Source organism: Patagioenas fasciata, chromosome 7 (genome assembly GCF_037038585.1).
Source record: "Patagioenas fasciata isolate bPatFas1 chromosome 7, bPatFas1.hap1, whole genome shotgun sequence".
Lineage (NCBI taxonomy): Eukaryota > Metazoa > Chordata > Aves > Columbiformes > Columbidae > Patagioenas > Patagioenas fasciata.
Genome location: NC_092526.1, coordinates 41,688,076 through 41,710,242, shown reverse-complemented (window position 1 = coordinate 41,710,242; position 22,167 = coordinate 41,688,076).

The window sequence follows — 22,167 nt, the reverse complement described above, 5'->3', positions numbered from 1 at the left end:
CCTCCTGAACTCTGGGGTCCTGTGAGGCACTCCTGGGTCCCATCAGAACTCCTGGGTTCCCTCCTGAACTCTGGATCCTTTGGGGCACTCCTGGGTCCCCTCCTCAACTCCTGGGTCCTTTGGGGCACTCCTGGGTCCGCTCCTGAACTCCTGAATGGGTCCCCCCAGAACTCCTGGGTCCCCTCCTGAGGTCCTGGGTGGGTCCCGCCATGAAGTCTTGGGTGGGTCCCTCCTGAACTCTTGGGTCCTCTCCTGAACTCTGGATCCTTTGGGGCACTCCTGGTCCCCCCCCTGTACTCTTCGGTCCCCTCCTGAACTCCTGGGTCTCCTCCTGAACTCCTGGGTCCCCTCCTAAGCTTTTGGGTCCTTTGGGGAACTCTTGGGTCCCCTCAGAACTCCTGGGTTAACCCCTGAACTCCTGGGTCCTCTGGGGCACTCCTGGGTCTCCTCAGTATTCTTGGGTCCCACCCTGAACTCCCGGGTCATTTGGGGCACTGCTGGGTCCCCTCCTGAACTGCTGGGTGGGTCCCCTTTTGAACTCTGGATCCTTTGGGGCACTCCTGGGTCTCCTCCTGAAATCTTGGGTCCTTTCGGGCACTGCTGGGTCCCCTCCTGAAGTCCTGGGTGGGTCCCCTCCTGAACTCTGGATCTTTTGGGGCACTCCTGGATCCCCTCCTGAACTCTTGGGTCCTTTGGTGAACTCTTGGGTCCCTTCAGAAATCCTGGGTTCCCCCCTGAACTCTTGGGTCCTTTGGGGTTCTCCTGTTTCCTCTCCTGAACTCCTGGGTGGGTCCCTCCTGAACTCTGGATCCTTTGGGGCACTCCTTGGTCCCCTCCTGAACTCCTGTGTTCCCCTCCTGAACTCCTGGGTCCTTTGGGGGACAGCTGGGTCCCCTTTCGAACTCCTGTGTGGGTCCCCTTCCGAACTCCTGGGTCCCCTCCTGAACTCTGGGGTCCTTTGGGGCACTCCTGGGTCCCATCAGAACTCCTGGGTCCCCTCCTGAACTCTGGGGTCCTTTGTGGCACTCCTGGTCCCCCTCCTGAACTCCTGAATGGGTCCCCTCAGAACTCCTGGGTCCCCTCCTGATACTCCTGGGTGCCACCCAGAACTCCTGGGTCCTTTGGGGCACTCCTGGTCCCCGCCTGAACTCCTGGGTAGGTCCCTCCTGAACTCTGGATCCTTTGGGGCACTCCTTGGTCCCCTCCTGAACTCCTGAGTTCCCCTCCTGAACTCCTGGGTCCTTTGGGGCACAGCTGGGTCCCCTTTCGAACTCCTGTGTGGGTCCTCTTCTGAACTCCTGGGTCCCCTCCTGAACTCTGGGGTCCTGTGGGGCACTCCTGGGTCCCATCAGAACTCCTGGGTTCCCTCCTGAACTCTGGATCCTTTGGGGCACTCCTGGGTCCCCTCCTCAACTCCTGGGTCCTTTGGGGCACTCCTGGGTCCGCTCCTGAACTCCTGAATGGGTCCCCCCAGAACTCCTGGGTCCCCTCCTGAGGTCCTGGGTGGGTCCCGCCATGAAGTCTTGGGTGGGTCCCTCCTGAACTCTTGGGTCCTCTCCTGAACTCTGGATCCTTTGGGGCACTCCTGGTCCCCCTCCTGTACTCTTCGGTCCCCTCCTGAACTCCTGGGTCCCCTCCTGAACTCCTGGGTCCCCTCCTAAGCTTTTGGGTCCTTTGGTGAACTCTTGGGTCCCCTCAGAACTCCTGGGTTCACCCCTGAACTCCTGGGTCCTCTGGGGCACTCCTGGGTCTCCTCAGTATTCTTGGGTCCCACCCTGAACTCCCGGGTCATTTGGGGCACTGCTGGGTCCCCTCCTGAACTGCTGGGTGGGTCCCCTTTTGAACTCTGGATCCTTTGGGGCACTCCTGTGTCCCCTTCTGAAATCTTGGGTCCTTTGGGGCACTGCTAGGTCCCCTCCTGAAGTCCTGGGTGGGTCCCCTCCTGAACTCTGGATCTTTTGGGGCACTCCTGGATCCCCTCCTGAACTCTTGGGTCCTTTGGTGAACTCTTGGGTCCCCTCAGAAATCCTGGGTTCCCCCCTGAACTCTTGGGTCCTTTGGGGTTCTCCTGTTTCCCCTCCTGAACTCCTGGGTGGGTCCCTCCTGAACTCTGGATCCTTTAGGGCACTCCTTGGTCCCCTCCTGAACTCCTGTGTTCCCCTCCTGAACTCCTGGGTCCTTTGGGGCACTGCTGGGTCCCCTCAGAAATCCTGGGTTCCCCCCTGAACTCCTGGGTCCTTTGGGGTACTCCTGTTTCCCCTCCTGAACTCCTGGGTGGGTCCCTCCTGAACTCTGGATCCTTTGGGGCAATCTTGGTCCCCCCCTCAAGTCCTGGGTGGGTCCCTCCTGAACTCTGGATTCTTTGGGGCACTCCTGGGTCCCCTCCTGAACTCTTGGGTCCTTTGGGGCACTCTTGGTCCCCCCCTGAAGTCCTGGGTGGGTCCCTCCTGAACTCTGGATTCTTTGGGGCACTCCTGGGTCCCCTCCTGAACTCCTGGGTCCCCTCTGAACTGCTGTGTTCCCCCCTGAACTCCTGGGTCCTTTGGGGCACTGCTAGGTCCCCTCCTGAACTGCTGGGTGGGTACCCTTTTGAACTCTGGATCCTTTGGGGCACTCCTGGGTCCCCTCCTGAAATCTTGGGTCCTTTGGGGCACTCCTGGGTCGCATCAGATCTCCTGGGTCCTCTCCTGAACTCCTGGGTCCTTTGGGGCACTCCTGGTCCCCCTCCTGAACTCCTGAATGGGTCCCCTCAGAACTCCTGGGCCCCCTCCTGAGGTCCTGAATGTGTCCCGCCATGAAGTCCTGGGTGGGTCCCTCCTGAACTCTTGGGTCCTCTCCTGAACTCTGGATCCTTTGGGGCACTCCTGGTCCCCCTCCTGAACTCTTCGGTCCCCTCCTGATCTCCTGGGTCCCCTCCTGAACTCCTGGGTCTCCTCCTAAGCTTTTGGGTCCTTTGGGGAACTCTTGGGTCCCCTCAGAACTCCTGGGTTCACCCCTGAACTCCTGGGTCCTCTGGGGCACTCCTGGGTCTCCTCAGTATTCTTGGGTCCCACCCTGAACTCCCGGGTCATTTGGGGCACTCCTGGGTCCCCTCCTGAAATCTTGGGTCCTTTGGGGCACTGCTGGGTCCCCTCCTGAAGTCCTGGGTGGGTCCCCTCCTGAACTCTGGATCTTTTGGGGCACTCCTGGATCCCCTCCTTAACTCTTGGGTCCTTTGCTGAACTCTTGGGTCCCCTCAGAAATCCTGGGTTCCCCCCTGAACTCCTGGGTCCTTTGGGGTACTCGTGTTTCCCCTCCTGAACCCCTGGGTGGGTCCCTCCTGAATTCTGGATCCTTTGGGGCACTCCTTGGTCCCCTCCTGAACTCCTGTGTTCCCCTCCTGAACTCCTGTGTTCCCCTCCTGAACTCCTGGGTCCTTTGGGGCACTGCTGGGTCCCCTCAGAAATCCTGGGTTCCCCCCTGAACTCCTGGGTCCTTTGGGGTACTCCTGTTTCCCCTCCTGAACTCCTGGGTGGGTCCCTCCTGAACTCTGGATCCTTTCGGGCACTCTTGGTCCCCCCCTGAAGTCCTGGGTGGGTCCCTCCTGAACTCTGGATTCTTTGGGGCACTCCTGGGTCCCCTCCTGAAATCCTGTATTCCCCTCCTGAACTCCTGGGTCCTTTGGGGCACTGCTGGGTCCCCTTTCGAACTCCTGTGTGGGTCCCCTTCAGAACTCCTGGGTCCCCTCCTGAACTCTGGGGTCCTGTGGGGCACTCTTGGGTCCCATCAGAACTCCTGGATCCTTTAAGGCACTCCTGAGTCCCCTCCTGAACTCCTGTGTTCCCCTCCTGAAATTCTGGGTCCTTTGGGGCACTGCTGGGTCCCCTTTCGAACTCCTGTGTGGGTCCCCTTCCGAACTCCTGGGTCCCCTCCTGAACTCCTGGGTCCCCTCTGAACTGCTGTGTTCCCCCCTAACTGCTGTGTTCCCCCCTGAACTCCTGGATCCTTTGGGGCACTGCTGGGTCCCCTCCTGAACTGCTGGGTGGGTACCCTTTTGAACTCTGGATCCTTTGGGGCACTCCTGGGTCCCCTCCTGAAATCTTGGGTCCTTTGGGGCACTCCTCGGTCCCATCAGAACTCCTGGGTTCTCTCCTGAACTCTGGATCCTTTGGGGCGCTCCTGGGTCCCCTCCTGAACTCCTGGGTCCTTTGGGGCACTCCTGGGTCCTCTCCTGAACTCCTGGGTCCGCTCCTGAACTCCTGGGTTACCCCCTGAACTCCTAGGTCCCGTCGTGAATTCTTCAGTCCCTCCCTGAACTCCTGGGCGGGTCCCTCCTGAACTCCTGGGCGGGTCCCCTCCTGAACTCCTGCGTCCTTTTGGGCACTCCTGGGTCCCCTCCTGAACTCCTGGGTCCTTTGGGGCACTCCTGGTCCCCCTCCTGAACTCCTGAATGGGTCCCCTCAGAACTCCTGGGCCCCCTCCTGAGGTCCTGAATGTGTCCCGCCATGAAGTCCTGGGTGGGTCCCTCCTGAACTCTTGGGTCCTCTCCTGAACTCTGGATCCTTTGGGGCACTCCTGGTTCCCCTCCTGAACTCTTCGGTCCCCTCCTGAACTCCTGGGTCCCCTCCTGAACTCCTGGGTCCCCTCCTAAGCTTTTGGGTCCTTTGGGGAACTCTTGGGTCCCCTCCTGAACTCCTGGGTCATTTGGGGCACTCCTGGTCCCCTCCTGAACTCTTGGGTCTTTTGGTGAACTCTTGGGTCCCCTCAAAAATCCTGGGTTCCCCCCTGAACTCCTGGGTCCTTTGGGGTTCTCCTGTTTCCCCTCCTGAACTCCTGGGTGGGTCCCTCCTGAACTCTGGATCTTTTGGGGCACTCCTGGATCCCCTCCTGAACTCTTGGGTCTTTTGGTGAACTCTTGGGTCCCCTCAAAAATCCTGGGTTCCCCCCTGAACTCCTGGGTCCTTTGGGGTTCTCCTGTTTCCCCTCCTGAACTCCTGGGTGGGTCCCTCCTGAACTCTGGATCCTTTGGGGCACTCCTTGGTCCCCTCCTGAACTCCTGTGTTCCCCTCCTAAACTCCTGGGTCCTTTGGGGCACAGCTGGGTCCCCTTTCGAACTCCTTTGTGGGTCCCCTTCCGAACTCCTGGGTCCCCTCCTGAACTCTGGGGTCCTTTGGGGCACTCCTGGGTCCCATCAGAACTCCTGGATTCCCTCCTGAACTCTGGATCCTTTGGGGCACTCCTGGGTCCCCTCCTGAACTCCTGGGTCCTTTGGGGCACTCCTGGGTCCGCTCCTGAACTCCTGGGTCCGCTCCTGAACTCCTGGGTTACCCCCTGAACTCCTAGGTCCCCTCCTGAATTCTTCAGTCCCTCCCTGAACTCCTGGGCGGGTCCCCTCCTGAACTCCTGGGCGGGTCCCCTCCTGAACTCTGGATCCTTTGGGGCACTCCTGGGTCCCCTCCTGAACTCCTGTGTTCCCCTCCTGAACTTCTGGGTCCTTTGGGGCACTGCTGGGTCCCCTTTTGAACTCCTGTGTGGGTCCCCTTCCGAACTCCTGGGTCCCCTCCTGAACTCTGGGGTCCTTTGGGGCACTCCTGGGTCCCATCAGAATTCCTGGGTACCCTCCTGAACTCTGGATCCTTTGCGGCACTCCTGGGTCCCCTCCTGAACTCCTGGGTCCTTTGGGGCACTCCTGGTCCTCCTCCTGAACTCCTGAATGGGTCCCCTCAGAACTCCTGGGTCCCCTCCTGAGGTCCTGGGTGGGTCCCGCCCTGAAGTCCTGGGTGGGTCCCCTCCTGAACTCCTGGGTGGGTCCCCTCCTGAACTCCTGGGTGGGTCCCCTCCTGAACTCCTGGGTCCTTTGGGGCACTCCTGCGTCCCCTCCTAAGCTCTTGGGTCCTTTGGGGAACTCTTGGGTCCCCTCAGAACTCCTGGGTTCACCCCTGAACTCCTGGGTCCTTTGGGGCACTCCTGGGTCCCCTCCTGAACTCCTGGATCCTTTGTGGCACTCCTGGTCCCCCTCCTGAACTCCTGAATGGGTCCCCTCAGAACGCCTGGGTCCCCTTCTGAACTCCTGGGTGCCACCCAGAACTCCTGGGTCCTTTGGGGCACTCCTGGTCCCCGCCTGAACTCCTGGGTGGGTCCCTCCTGAACTCTGGATCCTTTGGGGCACTCCTTAGTCCCCTCCTGAACTCCTGTGTTCCCCTCCTGAACTCCTGGGTCCTTTGGGGACACAGCTGGGTCCCCTTTCGAAATCCTCTGTGGGTCCCCTTCTGAACTCCTGGGTCCCCTCCTGAACTCTGGGGTCCTGTGGGGCACTCCTGGGTCCCATCAGAACTCCTGGGTTCCCTCCTGAACTCTGGATCCTTTGGGGCACTCCTGGGTCCCTTCCTGAACTCCTGGGTCCTTTGGGGCACTCCTGGGTCCGCTCCTGAACTCCTGTATGGGTCCCCCCAGAACTCCTGGGTCCCCTCCTGAGGTCCTGGGTGGGTCCCGCCATGAAGTCCTGGGTGGGTCCCTCCTGAACTCTTGGGTCCCCTCCTGAACTCTGGATCCCTTGGGGCACTCCTGGGTCCCCTCCTGAACTATGGATCCTTTGGGGCACTCCTGGTCCCCCTCCTCAACTCTTCGGTCCCCTCCTGAACTCTGGATCCTTTGGGGTACTCCTGGGTCCCCTCCTGAACTCCTGGGTCCTTTGGGGCACTCTTGGTCCCCCCCTGAAGTCCTGGGTGGGTCCCTCCTGAACTCTGGATTCTTTGGGGCACTCCTGGGTCCCCTCCTGAACTCCTGGGTCCCCTCTGAACTGCTGTGTTCCCCCCTGAACTCCTGGGTCCTTTGGGGCACTGCTGGGTCCCCTCCTGAACTGCTGGGTTGGTACCCTTTTGAACTCTGGATCCTTTGGGGCACTCCTGGGTCCCGTCCTGAAATCTTGGGTCCTTTGGGGCACTCCTGGGTCCTCTCCTGAACTCCTGGGTCTGCTCCTGAACTCCTGGGTTACCCCCTGAACTCCTAGGTCCCCTCCTGAATTCTTCAGTCCCTCCCTGAACTCCTGGGCGGGTCCCTCCTGAACTCCTGGGTGGGTCCCCTCCTGAACTCCTGGGTGGGTCCCCTCCTGAACTCCTGGGTGGGTCCCCTCCTGAACTCCTGGGTGGGTCCCCTCCTGAACTCCTGGGTGGGTCCCCTCCTGAACTCCTGGGTGGGTCCCCTCCTGAACTCCTGGGTGGGTCCCCTCCTGAACTCCTGGGTGGGTCCCCTCCTGAACTCCTGGGTCCTTTTGGGCACTCCTGGGTCCCCTCCTGAACTCCTGGGTCCTTTGGGGCACTCCTGGTCCCCCTCCTGAACTCCTGAATGGGTCCCCTCAGAACTCCTGGGCCCCCTCCTGAGGTCCTGAATGTGTCCCGCCATGAAGTCCTGGGTGGGTCCCTCCTGAACTCTTGGGTCCTCTCCTGACTCTGGATCCTTTGGGGCACTCCTGGTCCCCCTCCTGAACTCTTCGCTCCCCTCCTGAACTCCTGGGTCCCCTCCTAAGCTTTTGGGTCTTTTGGGGAACTCTTGGGTCCCCTCAGAACTCCTGGGTTCACCCCTGAACTCCTGCGTCCTCTGGGGCACTCCTGGGTCTCCTCAGTATTCTTGGGTCCCACCCTGAACTCCCGGGTCATTTGGGGCACTGCTGGGTCCCCTCCTGAACTGCTGGGTGGGTCCCGTTTTGAACTCTGGATCCTTTGGAGCACTCCTGGGTCCCCTCCTGAAATCTTGGGTCCTTTGGGGCACTGCTGGGTCCCCTCCTGAAGTCCTGGGTGGGTCCCCTCCTGAACTCTGGATCTTTTGGGGCACTCCTGGATCCCCTCCTGAACTCTTGGGTCCTTTGGTGAACTCTTGGGTCCCCTCAGAAATCCTGGGTTCCCCCCTGAACTCCTGGGTCCTTTGGGGTACTCGTGTTTCCCCTCCTGAACTCCTGGGTGGGTCCCTCCTGAACTCTGGATCCTTTGGGGCACTCCTTGGTCCCCTCCTGAACTCCTGTGTTCCCCTCCTGAACTCCTGGGTCCTTTGGGGCACTGCTGGGTCCCCTCAGAAATCCTGGGTTCCCCCCTGAACTCCTGGGTCCTTTGGGGTACTCCTGTTTCCCCTCCTGAACTCCTGGGTGGGTCCCTCCTGAACTCTGGATCCTTTGGGGCACTCTTGGTCCCCCCCTGAAGTCCTGGGTGGGTCCCTCCTGAACTCTGGATTCTTTGGGGCACTCTTGGTCCCCCCCTGAAGTCCTGGGTGGGTCCCTCCTGAACTCTGGATTCTTTGGGGCACTCCTGGGTCCCCTCCTGAAATCCTGTATTCCCCTCCTGAACTCCTGGGTCCTTTGGGGCACTGCTGGGTCCCCTTTCGAACTCCTGTGTGGGTCCCCTTCCGAACTCCTGGGTCCCTTCCTGAACTCTGGGGTCCTGTGGGGCACTCTTGGGTCCCATCAGAACTCCTGGATCCTTTGGGGCACTCCTGGGTCCCCTCCTGAACTCCTGTGTTCCCCTCCTGAACTTCTGGGTCCTTTGGGGCACTGCTGGGTCCCCTTTCGAACTCCTGTGTGGGTCCCCTTCCGAACTCCTGGGTCCCCTCCTGAACTCCTGGGTCCCCTCTGAACTGCTGTGTTCCCCCCTGAACTCCTGGGTCCGTTGGGGCACTGCTGGGTCCCCTCCTGAACTGCTGGGTGGGTACCCTTTTGAACTCTGGATCCTTTGGGGCACTCCTGGGTCCCCTCCTGAAATCTTGGGTCCTTTGGGGCACTCCTGGGTCCCATCAGAACTCCTGGGTTCCCTCCTGAACTCTGGATCCTTTGGGGCACTCCTGGGTCCCCTCCTGAACTCCTGGGTCCTTTGGGGCACTCCTGGGTCCTCTCCTGAACTCCTGGGTCCGCTCCTGAACTCCTGGGTTACCCCCTGAACTCCTAGGTCCCCTCCTGAATTCTTCAGTCCCTCCCTGGACTCCTGGGCGGGTCCCCTCCTGGACTCCTGGGCGGGTCCCCTCCTGGACTCCTGGGCGGGTCCCCTCCTGGACTCCTGGGCGGGTCCCCTCCTGGACTCCTGGGCGGGTCCCCTCCTGGACTCTGGATCCTTTGGGGCACTCCTGGGTCCCCTCCTGAACTCCTGTGTTCCCCTCCTGAACTCCTGGGTCCTTTGGGGCACAGCTGGGTCCCCTTTCGAACTCCTGTGTGGGTCGCCTTCTGAACTCCTGAGTCCCCTCCTGAACTCTGGGGTCCTGTGGGGCACTCCTGGGTCCCATCAGAACTCCTGGGTTCCCTCCTGAACTCTGGATCCTTTGGGGCACTCCTGGGTCCCCTCCTGAACTCCTGGGACCTTTGGGGCACTCCTGGGTCCGCTCCTGAACTCCTGAATGGGTCCCCCCAGAACTCCTGGGTCCCCTCCTGAGGTCCTGGTGGGTCCCGCCATGAAGTCCTGGGTGGGTCCCTCCTGAACTCTTGGGTCCCCTCCTGAACTCTGGATCCTTTGGGGTACTCCTGGGTCCCCTCCTGAACTCTGGATCCTTTGGGGCACTCCTGGTCCCCCTCCTGAACTCTTCGGTCCCCTCCTGAACTCTGGATCATTTGGGGTACTCCTGGGTCCCCTCCTGAAATCCTGGGTCCTTTGGGGCACTCTTGGTCCCACCCTGAAGTCCTGGGTGGGTCCCTCCTGAACTCTGGATTCTTTGGGGCACTCCTGGGTCCCCTCCTGAACTCCTGGGTCCTTTGGGGTACTCCTGGGTCCCCTCCAGAACTCTGGATCCTTTGGGGCACTCCTGGTCCCCCTCCTGAACTCTTCGGTCCCCTCCTGAACTCTGGATCATTTGGGGTACTCCTGGGTCCCCTCCTGAAGTCCTGGGTCCTTTGGGGCACTCTTGGTCCCACCCTGAAGTCCTGGGTGGGTCCCTCCTGAACTCTGGATTCTTTGGGGCACTCCTGGGTCCCCTCCTGAACTCCTGGGTCCTTTTGGGCACTGCTGGGTCCCCTTTCGAACTCCTGTGTGGGTCCCCTTCCGAACTCCTGGGTCCCCTCCTGAACTCTGGGGTCCTGTGGGGCACTCCTGGGTCCCATCAGAACTCCTGGGGCCTTTGAGGCACTCTTGGTCCCCCTCCTGAACTCCTGAAAGGGTCCCCTCAGATCTCCTGGGTCCCCTCCTGAGGTCCTGAGTGGATCCCGCCATGAAGTCATGGGTATGTCCCTCCTGAACTCTTGGGTCCCCTCCTGAACTCTGGATCCTTTGTGGCACTCTTGGGTCCCCTCCTGAACTCTGGATCCTTTGGGGCACTCATGGGTTCCCCCCTGAACTCCTGGGTCCTTTGGGGCACTGCTGGGTCCCCTCCTGAACTCCTGGGTGGGTCCGTCCTGAACTTCTGGGTCCCACCCTGAACTCCTGGGTCCTTTGGGGCACTCGGGCTCCCCCTCCTGAACTCTTCTGTCCCCTCCTGAACTCCTGGGCGGGTCCCCTCCTGAACTCCTGGGCGGGTCCCCTCCTGAACTCCTGGGCGGGTCCCCTCCTGAACTCTGGATCCTTTGGGGCACTCCTGGGTCCCCTCCTAAACTCCTGGGTCCCCTCTGAACTGCTATGTTCCCCCCTGAACTCCTGGGTACTTTGGGCACTGCTGGGTCCCCTCCTTAAGTCCTGGGTGGGTCCCCTCCTGAACTCTTGGGTCCTTTGGTGAACTCTTAGGTCCCCTCAGAAATCCTGGGTTCCCACCTGAACTACTGGGTCCTTTGGGGTACTCCTGTTTCCCCTCCTGAACTCCTGGGTGGGTCCCTCCTGAACTCTGGATCCTTTGGGATACTCCTTGGTCCCCTCCTGAACTCCTGGGTCCTTTGGGGCACAGCTGGGTCCCCTTTCGAACTCCTGTGTGGGTCCCCTTCCGAACTCCTGGGTCCCCTCCTGAACTCTGGGGTCCTTTTGGGCACTCCTGGGTCCCATCAGAACTCCTGGGTTCCCTCCTGAACTCTGGATCCTTTGGGGCACTCCTGGGTCCCCTCCTGAACTCCTGGGTCCTTTGGGGCACTCCTGGGTCGTCTCCTGAACTCCTGGGTCCGCTCCTGAATTCTTCAGTCCCTCCCTGAACTCCTGGGCGGGTCCCCTCCTGAACTCCTGGGCGGGTCCCCTCCTGAACTCCTGGGCGGGTCCCCTCCTGAACTCCTGGGCGGGTCCCCTCCTGAACTCTGGATCCTTTTGGGCACTCCTGGGTCCCCTCCTGAACTCCTGAGTGGGTCCCCTCAGAACTCCTGGGCCCCCTCCTGAGGTCCTGAATGTGTCCCGCCATGAAGTACTGGGTGGGTCCCTCCTGAACTCTTGGGTCCTCTCCTGAACTCTGGATCCTTTGGGGCACTCCTGGGTCCCCTCCTGAACTCCGGATCCTTTGGGGCACTCCTGGTCCTCCTCCTGAACTCTTCGGTCCCTACCTGAACTCCTGTGTCACCTCCTGAACTCCTGGGTCCCCTCCTAAGCTCTTGGGTCCTTTGGGGAACTCTTGGGTCCCCTCAGAACTCCTGGGTTCACCCCTGAACTCCTGGGTCCTTTGCGGCACTCCTCGGTCTCCTCAGTACTCTTGGGTCCCCTCCTGAACTCCTGGGCGGGTCCCTCCTGAACTCTGGATCCTTTGGGGCACTGCTGGGTCCCCTCCTGAACTCGTCTGTTCCCCGCTGAAATCCTGGGTCCTTTGGGGCACTGCTGGGTCCCCTCCTGAACTCCTGGGTGGGTCCACTCCTGAACTCTGGATCTTTTGGGGCACTTCTGGGTCCCTTCCTGAACTCTTGGGTCCTTTTTTGAACTCTTGGGTCCCCTCAGAAATCCTGGGTTCACCCCTGAACTCCTGGGACCTTTGGGGTACTCCTGGGTCCCCTCCTGAACTCTTGGGTCCCCTTCTAAGCTCTTGGGTCCCACCCTGAATTCCTGGGTCCCCTCCAGAACTCCTGGGTCCTTTGGGGCACTCCTGGTCCCCCCCTGAACTCCTGGGTGGGTCCCTCCTGAACTCTGGATCCTTTGGGACACTCCTTGGTCCCCTCCTGAACTCCTGTGTTCCCCTCCTGAACTCCTGGGTCCTTTGGGGCACTGCTGGGTCCCCTCCTGAACTGCTGGGTGGGTCCCCTTTTGAACTCTGGATCCTTTGGGGCACTCCTGGGTCCCCTCCTGAAATCTTGGGTCATTTGGGGCGCTCCTGGGTCCTCTCCTGAACTCCTGGGTCCGCTCCTGAACTCTTGGGTTACCCCCTAAACTCCTAGGTCCTCTCCTGAATTCTTCAGTCCCTCCCTGAACTCCTGGGCGGGTCCCCTCCTGAACTCCTGGGCGGGTCCCCTCCTGAACTCCTGGGCGGGTCCCCTCCTGAACTCCTGGGCGGGTCCCCTCCTGAACTCTGGATCCTTTGGGGTACTCCTGGGTCCCCTCCTGAACTCCTGGGTCCTTTGGGGCACTGCTGGGTCCCCTCCTGAACTCCTGGGTGGGTCCCTACTGAACTTCTGGGTCCCACCCTGAACTCCTGAGTCCTTTGGGGCACTCCTGGTCCCCCTCCTGAACTCTTCGGTCCCCATCCTGAACTCCTGGGTCCCCTCCTGAAGTCCTGGGTCCCCTCCTGAACTCCAGGGTCCCCTTCTAAGCTCCTGGGTCCCCTGCTGAACTCCTGGGTCCCCTGCTGAACTCTGGATCCTTTGGGGCACTCCTGGGTCCCCTCCTGAACTCCTGGTTCCTTTGGGGCACTCCTGGTCCACCTCCTGAACTCCTGAATGGGTCCCCTCAGAACTCCTGGGTCCCCTCCTGAGGTCCTGGGTGGGTCCCGACATGAAGACCTGGGTGGGTCCGTCCTGAACTCTTGGGTCCCCTCCTGAACTCTGGATGCTTTGGGGCATTCCTCGGTCCCCTCCTGAACTCTGGATCCTTTGGGGCACTCCTGGTCCCCCTCCTGAAGTCTTTGGTACCCTCCTGAACTCTTGGGTCGCCTCCTGAACTCCTGGGTCCCCTCCTGAACTCCTGGGTCCTTTGGGGCACTCCTGCGTCCCCTCCTAAGCTCTTGGGTCCTTTGGGGTACTCTTGGGTCCCCTCAGAACTCCTGGGTCCTTCGGGGTACTCCTGGGTCCCCTCCTGAACTCTTGGGTCCCCTTCTAAGCTCTTGGGTCCCACCCTGAACTCCTGGGTCCCCTCCTGAACTCCTGGGTCTTTTGGGGCACTCCTGGTCCCCCCCGAAGTCCTGGGTGGGTCCCTCCTGAACTCTGGATCCTTTGGGGCACTCCTGGGTCCCCTCCTGAAATGCTGTGTTCCTCTCCTGAACTCCTGGGTCCTTTGGGGCACTGCTGGGTCCCCTTTCGAACTCCTCTGTGGGTCCCCTTCCGAACTCCTGGGTCCCCTCCTGAACTCTGGGGTCCTGTGGGGCACTCTTGGGTCCCATCAGAACTCCTGGATCCTTTGGGGCACTCTTGGTCCACCTCCTGAACTCCTGAAAGGGTCCCCTCAGAACTCTTGGGTCCCCTCCTGAACTCTTTGGTCCTTTGGTGAACTCTTGGGTCCCCTCAGAAATCCTGGGTTCCCCCCTGAACTCCTGGGTCCTTTGGGGTACTCCTGGTTCCCCTCCTGAACTCCTGGGTCCTTTGAGGCACTCCTGGTCCCCCCCTGAACTCCTGGGTGGGTCCCTCCTGAACTCTGGATCCTTTGGGACATTCCTTGGTCCCCTCCTGAACTCTTGTGTTCCCCTCCTGAACTCCTGGGTCCTTTGGGACACTCCTTGGTCCCTTCCTGAACTCCTGGGTCCTCTCCTGAACTCTGGATCCTTTGGGGCACTCCTGGGTCCCCTCCTGAACTCTTGGGTCCTTTGGTGAACTCTTGGGTCCCCTCAGAACTCCTGGGTTCACCCCTGAACTCCTGGGTCCTTTTGGGGCACTCCTGGATCCCCTCCTGAACTCTTGGGTCCTTTGGTGAACTCTTGGGTCCCCTCAGAAATCCTGGGTTCCCCCCTGAACTCCTGGGTCCTTTGGGGTTCTCCTGTTTCCCCTCCTGAACTCCTGAGTGGGTCCCTCCTGAACTCTGGATTCTTTGGGGCACTCCTGGGTTCCTTCCTGAACTCCTGGGTCATTTGGGGCACTGCTGGGTCCCCTCCTGTACTCCTGGGTGGGTCCCTCCTGAACTTTTGGGTCCCACCCTGAACTCCTGGGTCCTTTGGGGCACTGCTGAGTCCCCTCCTGAACTCCGGAGTGGGTCCCCTCCTGAACTTTGGGGTGGGTCCCCTCCTGAACTCCGGGGTGGGTCCCCTCCTGAACTCCGGGGTTATTTGGGGCACTCCTGGGTCCCCTCAGAACTCCTGGTCCCCCTCCTGAACTCCTGGGTCCGTTGTGGCACTCCTGGTCCCCCCCTGAACTCCTGGGTGGGTCCCTCCTGAACTCTGGATCCTTTGGGGCACTGCTGAGTCCCCTCCTGAACTCCTGGGCGGGTCCCCTCCTGAACTCCTGGGCGGGTCCCCTCCTGAACTCCTGGGCGGGTCCCCTCCTGAACTCCTGGGCGGGTCCCCTCCTGAACTCTGGATCCTTTGGGGCACTCCTGGGTCCCCTCCTGAACTCCTGGGTCCCCTCTGAACTCTTGTGTTCCCCCCTGAACTCCTGGGTCCTTTGGGGCACTGCTGGGTCCCCTCCTGAACTGCTGGGTGGGTCCCCTTTTGAACTCTGGATCCTTCGGGGCACTCCTGGGTCCCCTCCTGAAATCTTGGGTCCTTTGGGGCACTGCTGGGTCCCCTCCTGAACTCCTGGGTGGGTACCCTCCTGAACTCTGGATCTTTTGGGGCATTCCTGGGTCCCCTCCTGAACTCTTTGGTCCTTTGGTGAACTCTTGGGTCCCCTCAGAAATCCTGGCTTCCCCCCTGAACTACTGGGTCCTTTGGGGTACTCCTCTTTCCCCTCCTGAACTCCTGGGTCCTTTGGGGCACTCCTGGTCCCCCCCTGAACTCCTGGGTGGGTCCCTCCTGAACTCTGGATCCTTTGGGGCACTCCTTGGTCCCCTCCTGAACTCCTGTGTTCCCCTCCTGAACTCCTGGGTCCTTTGGGGCACAGCTGGGTCCCCTTTCGAACTCCTGTGTGGGTCCCCTTTCGAACTCCTGGGTCCCCTCCTGAACTCTGGGGTCCTTTGGGGCACTCCTGGGTCCCATCAGAACGCCTGGGTTCCCTTCTGAACTCTGGATCCCTTGGGGCACTCCTGGGTCCCCTCCTGAACTCCTGGGTCCTTTGGGGCACTCCTGGGTCCTCTCCTGAACTCCTAGGTCCCCTCCTGAATTCTTCAGTCCCTCCCTGAACTCCTGGGCGGGTTGCCTCCTGAACTCCTGGGCGGGTCCCCTCCTGAACTCCTGGGCGGGTCCCCTCCTGAACTCCTGGGCGGGTCCCCTCCTGAACTCCTGGGCGGGTCCCCTCCTGAACTCCTGGGCGGGTCCCCTCCTGAACTCCTGGGCGGGTCCCCTCCTGAACTCCTGGGCGGGTCCCCTCCTGAACTCTGGATCCTTTGGGGAACTCCTGGGTCCCCTCCTGAACTCCTGGGTCCTTTGGGGCACTCCTGGTCCCCCTCCGTAACTCCTGGGTCCTTTGGGGCACTCCTGGTCCACCTCCTGAACTCCTGAATGGGTCCCCTCAGAACTCCTGGGTCCCCTCCTGAACTCTGGATCCTTTGGGGCACTCCTGGGTCCCCTCCTCAACTCCTGGGTCCTTTGGGGCACTCCTGGTCCACCTCCTGAACTCCTGAATGGGTCCCCTCAGAACTCCTGGGTCCCCTCCTGAGGTCCTGGGTGGGTCCCGACATGAAGACCTGGGTGGGTCCCTCCTGAACTCTTGGGTCCCCTCCTGAACTCTGGATGCTTTGGGGCATTCCTCGGTCCCCTCCTGAACTCTGGATCCTTTGGGGCACTCCTGGTCCCCCTCCTGAAGTCTTCGGTACCCTCCTGAACTCTTGGGTCCCCTCCTGAACTCCTGGGTCCCCTCCTGAACTCCTGGGTCCTTTGGGGCACTCCTGCGTCCCCTCCTAAGCTCTTGGGTCCTTTGGGGTACTCTTGGGTCCCCTCAGAACTCCTGGGTCCTTCGGGGTACTCCTGGGTCCCCTCCTGAACTCTTGGGTCCCCTTCTAAGCTCTTGGGTCCCACCCTGAACTCCTGGGTCCCCTCCTGAACTCCTGGGTCCTTTGGGGCACTCCTGGTCCCCCCCGAAGTCCTGGGTGGGTCCCTCCTGAACTCTGGATCCTTTGGGGCACTCCTGGGTCCCCTCCTGAAATGCTGTGTTCCTCTCCTGAACTCCTGGGTCCTTTGGGGCACTGCTGGGTCCCCTTTCGAACTCCTCTGTGGGTCCCCTTTCAAACTCCTGTGTGGGTCCCCTTCCGAACTCCTGTGTGGGACCCCTCCTGAACTCTGGTGTCCTGTAGGGCACTCCTGGGTCCCATCAGAACTCCTGGGTCCTTTGGGGCACTCTTGGTCCACCTCCTGAACTCCTGAAAGGGTCCCCTCAGAACTCCTGGGTCCCCTCCTGAGGTCCTGGGTGGGTCCCGCCATGAAGTCCTGGGTATGTCGCTCCTGAACTCTTGGGTCCCCTCCTGAACTCTTTGGTCCTTTGGTGAACTCTTGGGTCCCCTCAGAAATCCTGGGTTCCCCTCTGAACTCCTGGGTCCTTTGGGGTACTCCTGGTTCCCCTCCTGAACTCCTGGGTCCTTTGGGGCACTCCTGGTCCCCCCCTGAACTCCTGGGTGGGTCCCTCCTGAACTCTGGATCCTTTGGGGCACTCCTGGGTCCCCTCCTGAACTCTTGTGTTCCCCTCCTGAACTCCTGGGTCCTTTGGGACACTCCTTGGTCCCCTCCTGAACTCCTGGGTCCTCTCCTGAACTCTGGATCCTTTGGGGCACTCCTGGGTCCCCTCATGAACTCTTGGGTACTTTGGTGAACTCTTGGGTCCCCTCAGAACTCCTGGGTTCACCCCTGAACTCCTGGGTCCTTTGGGGTACTCCTGGGTCCCCTCCTGAACTCTGGGGTCCTTTGGGGCACTCCTGGGTCCCATCAGAACTCCTGGGTTCCCTGCTGAACTCTGGATCCTTTGGGGCACTCCTGGGTCCCCTCCTGAACTCCTGGGTCCTTTGGGGCACTCCTGGGTCCTCTCCTGAACTCCTGGGTCCGCTCCTGAACTCCTTGGTCCCCTCCTGAATTCTTCAGTCCCTCCCTGAACTCCTGGGCGGGTCCCTCCTGAACTCCTGGGCGGGTCCCCTCCTGGACTCTGGATCCTTTGGGGCACTCCTGGGTCCCCTCCTGAACTCCTGTGTTCCCCTCCTGAACTTCTGGGTCCTTTGGGGCACTGCTGGGTCCCCTCCTGAACTGCTGGGTGGGTACCCTTTTGAACTCTGGATCCTTTGGGGCACTCCTGGGTCCCGTCCTGAAATCTTGGGTCCTTTGGGGCACTCCTGGGTCCCATCAGAACTCCTGGGTTCCCTCCTGAACTCTGGATCCTTTGGGGCACTCCTGGGTCCCCTCCTGAACTCCTGGGTCCTTTGGGGCACTCCTGGGTCCTCTCCTGAACTCCTGGGTCCGCTCCTGAACTCCTGGGTTACCCCCTGAACTCCTAGGTCCCCTCCTGAATTCTTCAGTCCCTCCCTGAACTCCTGGGCGCGTCCCTCCTGAACTCCTGGGTGGGTCCCCTCCTGAACTCCTGGGTGGGTCCCCTCCTGAACACCTGGGTCCTTTTGGGCACTCCTGGGTCCCCTCCTGAACTCCTGGGTCCTTTGGGGCACTCCTGGTCCCCCTCCTGAACTCCTGAATGGGTCCCCTCAGAACTCCTGGGCCCCCTCCTGAGGTCCTGAATGTGTCCCGCCATGAAGTCCTGGGTGGGTCCCTCCTGAACTCTTGGGTCCTCGTCTGAACTCTGGATCCTTTGGGGCACTCCTGGTCCCCCTCCTGAACTCTTCGGTCCCCTCCTGAACTCCTGGGTCCCCTCCTAAGCTTTTGGGTCCTTTGGGGAACTCTTGGGTCCCCTCAGAACTCCTGGGTTCACCCCTGAACTCCTGCGTCCTCTGGGGCACTCCTGGGTCTCCTCAGTATTCTTGGGTCCCACCCTGAACTCCCGGGTCATTTGGGGCACTGCTGGGTCCCCTCCTGAACTGCTGGGTGGGTTCCCTTTTGAACTCTGGATCCTTTGGGGCACTCCTGGGTCCCCTCCTGAAATCTTGGGTCCTTTGGGGTACTCGTGTTTCCCCTCCTGAACTCCTGGGTGGGTCCCTCCTGAACTCTGGATCCTTTGGGGCACTCCTTGGTCCCCTCCTGAACTCCTGTGTTCCCCTCCTGAACTCCTGGTTCCTTTGGGGCACTGCTGGGTCCCCTCAGAAATCCTGGGTTCCCCCCTGAACTAGTGGGTCCTTTGGGGTACTCCTGTCTCCCCTCCTGAACTCCTGGGTGGGTCCCTCCTGAACTCTGGATCCTTTGGGGCAATCTTGGTCCCCCCCTGAAGTCCTGGGTGGGTCCCTCCTGAACTCTGGATTCTTTGGGGCACTCTTGGTCCCCCCCTGAAGTCCTGGGTGGGTCCCTCCTGAACTCTGGATTCTTTGGGGCACTCCTGGGTCCCCTCCTGAAATCCTGTATTCCCCTCCTGAACTCCTGGGTCCTTTGGGGCACTGCTGGGTCCCCTTTCGAACTCCTGTGTGGGTCCCCTTCCGAACTCCTGGGTCCCCTCCTGAACTCTGGGGTCCTGTGGGGCACTCTTGGGTCCCATCAGAACTCCTGGATCCTTTGGGGCACTCCTGGGTGCCCTCCTGAACTCCTGTGTTCCCCTCCTGAACTTCTGGGTCCTTTGGGGCACTGCTGGGTCCACTTTCGAACTCCTGTGTGGGTCCCCTTCCGAACTCCTGGGTCCCCTCCTGAACTCCTGGGTCCCCTCTGAACTGCTGTGTTCCCCCCTGAACTCCTGGGTCCGTTGGAGCACTGCTGGGTCCCCTCCTGAACTGCTGGGTGGGTACCCTTTTGAACTCTGGATCCTTTGGGGCACTCCTGGGTCCCCTCCTGAAATCTTGGGTCCTTTGGGGCACTCCTGGGTCCCATCAGAACTCCTGGGTTCCCTCCTGAACTCTGGATCCTTTGGGGCACTCCTGGGTCCCCTCCTGAATTCCTGGGTCCTTTGGGGCACTCCTGGGTCCTCTCCTGAACTCCTGGGTCCGCTCCTGAACTCCTGGGTTACCCCCTGAACTCCTGGGTCCCCTCCTGAATTCTTCAGTCCCTCCCTGAACTCCTGGGCGGGTCCCTCCTGAACTCCTGGGTCCTCTCCTGAACTCTGGATCCTTTGGGGCACTCCTGGTCCCCCTCCTGAACTCCTGGGTCCCCTCCTGAACTCCTGGGTCCCCTCCTGAACTCCTGGGTCCCCTCCTGAACTCCTGGGTCCTGTGGGGCACTCTTGGGTCCCATCAGAACTCCTGGATCCTTTGGGGCACTCCTGGGTCCCCTCCTGAACTCCTGTGTTCCCCTCCTGAACTTCTGGGTCCTTTGGGGCACTGCTGGGTCCCCTTTCGAACTCCTGTGTGGGTCCCCTTCCGAACTCCTGGGTCCCCTCCTGAACTCCTGGGTCCTGTCTGAACTGCTGTATTCCCCCCTGAACTCCTGGGTCCTTTGGGGCACTGCTGGGTCCCCTCCTGAACTGCTGGGTGGGTACCCTTTTGAACTCTGAATCCCTTGGGGCACTCCTGGGTCCCCTCCTGAACTCCTGGGTCCTTTGGGGCACTCCTGGTCCCTCTCCTGAACTCCTGAATGGGTCCCCTCAGAACTCCTGGGCCCCCTCCTGAGGTCCTGAATGTGTCCCGCCATGAAGTCCTGGGTGGGTCCCTCCTGAACTCTTGGGTCCTCTCCTGAACTCTGGATTCTTTGGAGCACTCCTGGTCCCCCTCCTGAACTCTTCGGTCCCCCCCTGAACTCCTGGGTCCCCTCCTAAGCTTTTGGGTCCTTTGGGGAACTCTTGGGTCCCCTCAGAACTCCTGGGTTCACCCCTGAACTCCTGGGTCTTCTGGGGCACTCCTGGGTCTACTCAGTATTCTTGGGTCCCACCCTGAACTCCCGGGTCATTTGTGGCACTGCTGGGTCCCCTCCTGAAGTCCTGGGTGGGTCCACTCCTGAACTCTGGATCTTTTGGGGCACTCCTGGATCCCCTCCTGAACTCTTGGGTCCTTTGGTGAACTCTTGGGTCCCCTCAGAAATCCTGGGTTCCCCCCTGAACTCCTGGGTCATTTGGGGTACTCCTGTTTCCCCTCCTGAACTCCTGGGTGGGTCCCTCCTGAACTCTGGATCCTTTGGGGCACTCCTTGGTCCCCTCCTGAACTCCTGTGTTCCCCTCCTGAACTCCTGGGTCCTTTGGGGCACAGCTGGGTCCCCTTTCGAACTCCTGTGTGGGTCCCCTTCCGAACTCCTGGGTCCCCTCCTGAACTCTGGGGTCCTTTGGGGCACTCCTGGGTCCCATCAGAACTCCTGGGTTCCCTCCTGAACTCTGGATCCTTTGGGGCACTCCTGGGTCCCCTCCTGAACTCCTGGGTCCTTTGGGGCACTCCTGGGTCCTCTCCTGAACTCCTGGGTCCGCTCCTGAACTCCTAGGTTACCCCCTGAATTCCTAGGTCCCCTCCTGAATTCTTCAGTCCCTCCCTGAACTCCTGGGCGGGTCCCTCCTGGACTCCTGGGCGGGTCCCCTCCTGGACTCCTGGGCGGGTCCCCTCCTGGACTCCTGGGCGGGTCCCCTCCTGGACTCCTGGGCGGGTCCCCTCCTGGACTCCTGGGCGGGTCCCCTCCTGGACTCCTGGGCGGGTCCCCTCCTGGACTCCTGGGCGGGTCCCCTCCTGGACTCCTGGGCGGGTCCCCTCCTGGACTCTGGATCATTTGGGGCACTCCTGTGTCCCCTCCTGAACTCCTGTGTTCCCCTCCTGAACTCCTGGGTCCTTTTGGGCACTCCTGGGTCCCATCAGAACTCCTGGGTTCCCTCCTGACCTCTGGATCCTTTGGGGCACTCCTGGGTCCCCTCCTGAACTCCTGTGTCCTTTGGGGCACTCCTGGGTCCCCTCCTGAACTCCTGGGCGCTTTGGAGCACTCCTGGGTCGTCTCCTGAACTCCTGGGTCCGCTCCTGAATTCTTCAGTCCCTCCCTGAACTCCTGGGCGGGTCCCCTCCTGAACTCCTGGGCGGGTCCCCTCCTGAGCTCCTGGGCGGGTCCCCTCCTGAGCTCCTGGGCGGGTCCCCTCCTGAACTCCTGGGCGGGTCCCCTCCTGAACTCCTGGGCGGGTCCCCTCCTGAACTCCTGGGCGGGTCCCCTCCTGAACTCCTGGGCGGGTCCCCTCCTGAACTCCTGGGCGGGTCCCCTCCTGAACTCCTGGGCGGGTCCCCTCCTGAACTCCTGGGCGGGTCCCCTCCTGAACTCTGGATCCTTTTGGGCACTCCTGGGTCCCCTCCTGAACTCCTGGGTCCTTTGGGGTTCTCCTGTTTCCCCTCCTGAACTCCTGGGTGGGTCCCTCCTGAACTCTGGATCCTTTGGGACACTCCTTGGTCCCCTCCTGAACTCCTGTGTTCCCCTCCTGAACTCCTGGGTCCTTTGGGGCACTCCTGGGTCCCCTCCTGAAATCTTGGGTCCTTTGGGGCACTCCTGGGTCCTCTCCTGAACTCCTGGGTCCGCTCCTGAACTCTTGGGTTACCCCCTGAACTCCTAGGTCCTCTCCTGAATTCTTCAGTCCCTCCCTGAACTCCTGGGCGGGTCCCCTCCTGAACTCCTGGGCGGGTCCCCTCCTGAACTCCTGGGCGGGTCCCCTCCAGAACTCTGGATCCTTTGGGGTACTCCTGGGTCCCCTCCTGAACTCTTGGGTCCCCTTGTAAGCTCTTGGGTCCCACCCTGAACTCCTGGGTCCCCTCCAGAACGCCTGGGTCCTTTGGGGCACTCCTGGTCCCCGCCTGAACTCCGGAATGGGTCCCCTCAGAATTCCTGGGTCCTCTCCTGAGGTTCTGGGTGGGTCCCGTTATGAAGTCCTGGGTGGGTCCCTCCTGAACTCTTCGGTCCCCATCCTGAACTCCTGGGTCCCCTCCTGAAGTCCTGGGTCCTTTGGGGCACAGCTGGGTCCCCTTTCGAACTCTTGTGTGGGTCCCCTTCCGAACTCCTGGGTCCCCTCCTGAACTCTGGGGTCCTTTTGGGCACTCCTGGGTCCCATCAGAACTCCTGGGTTCCCTCCTG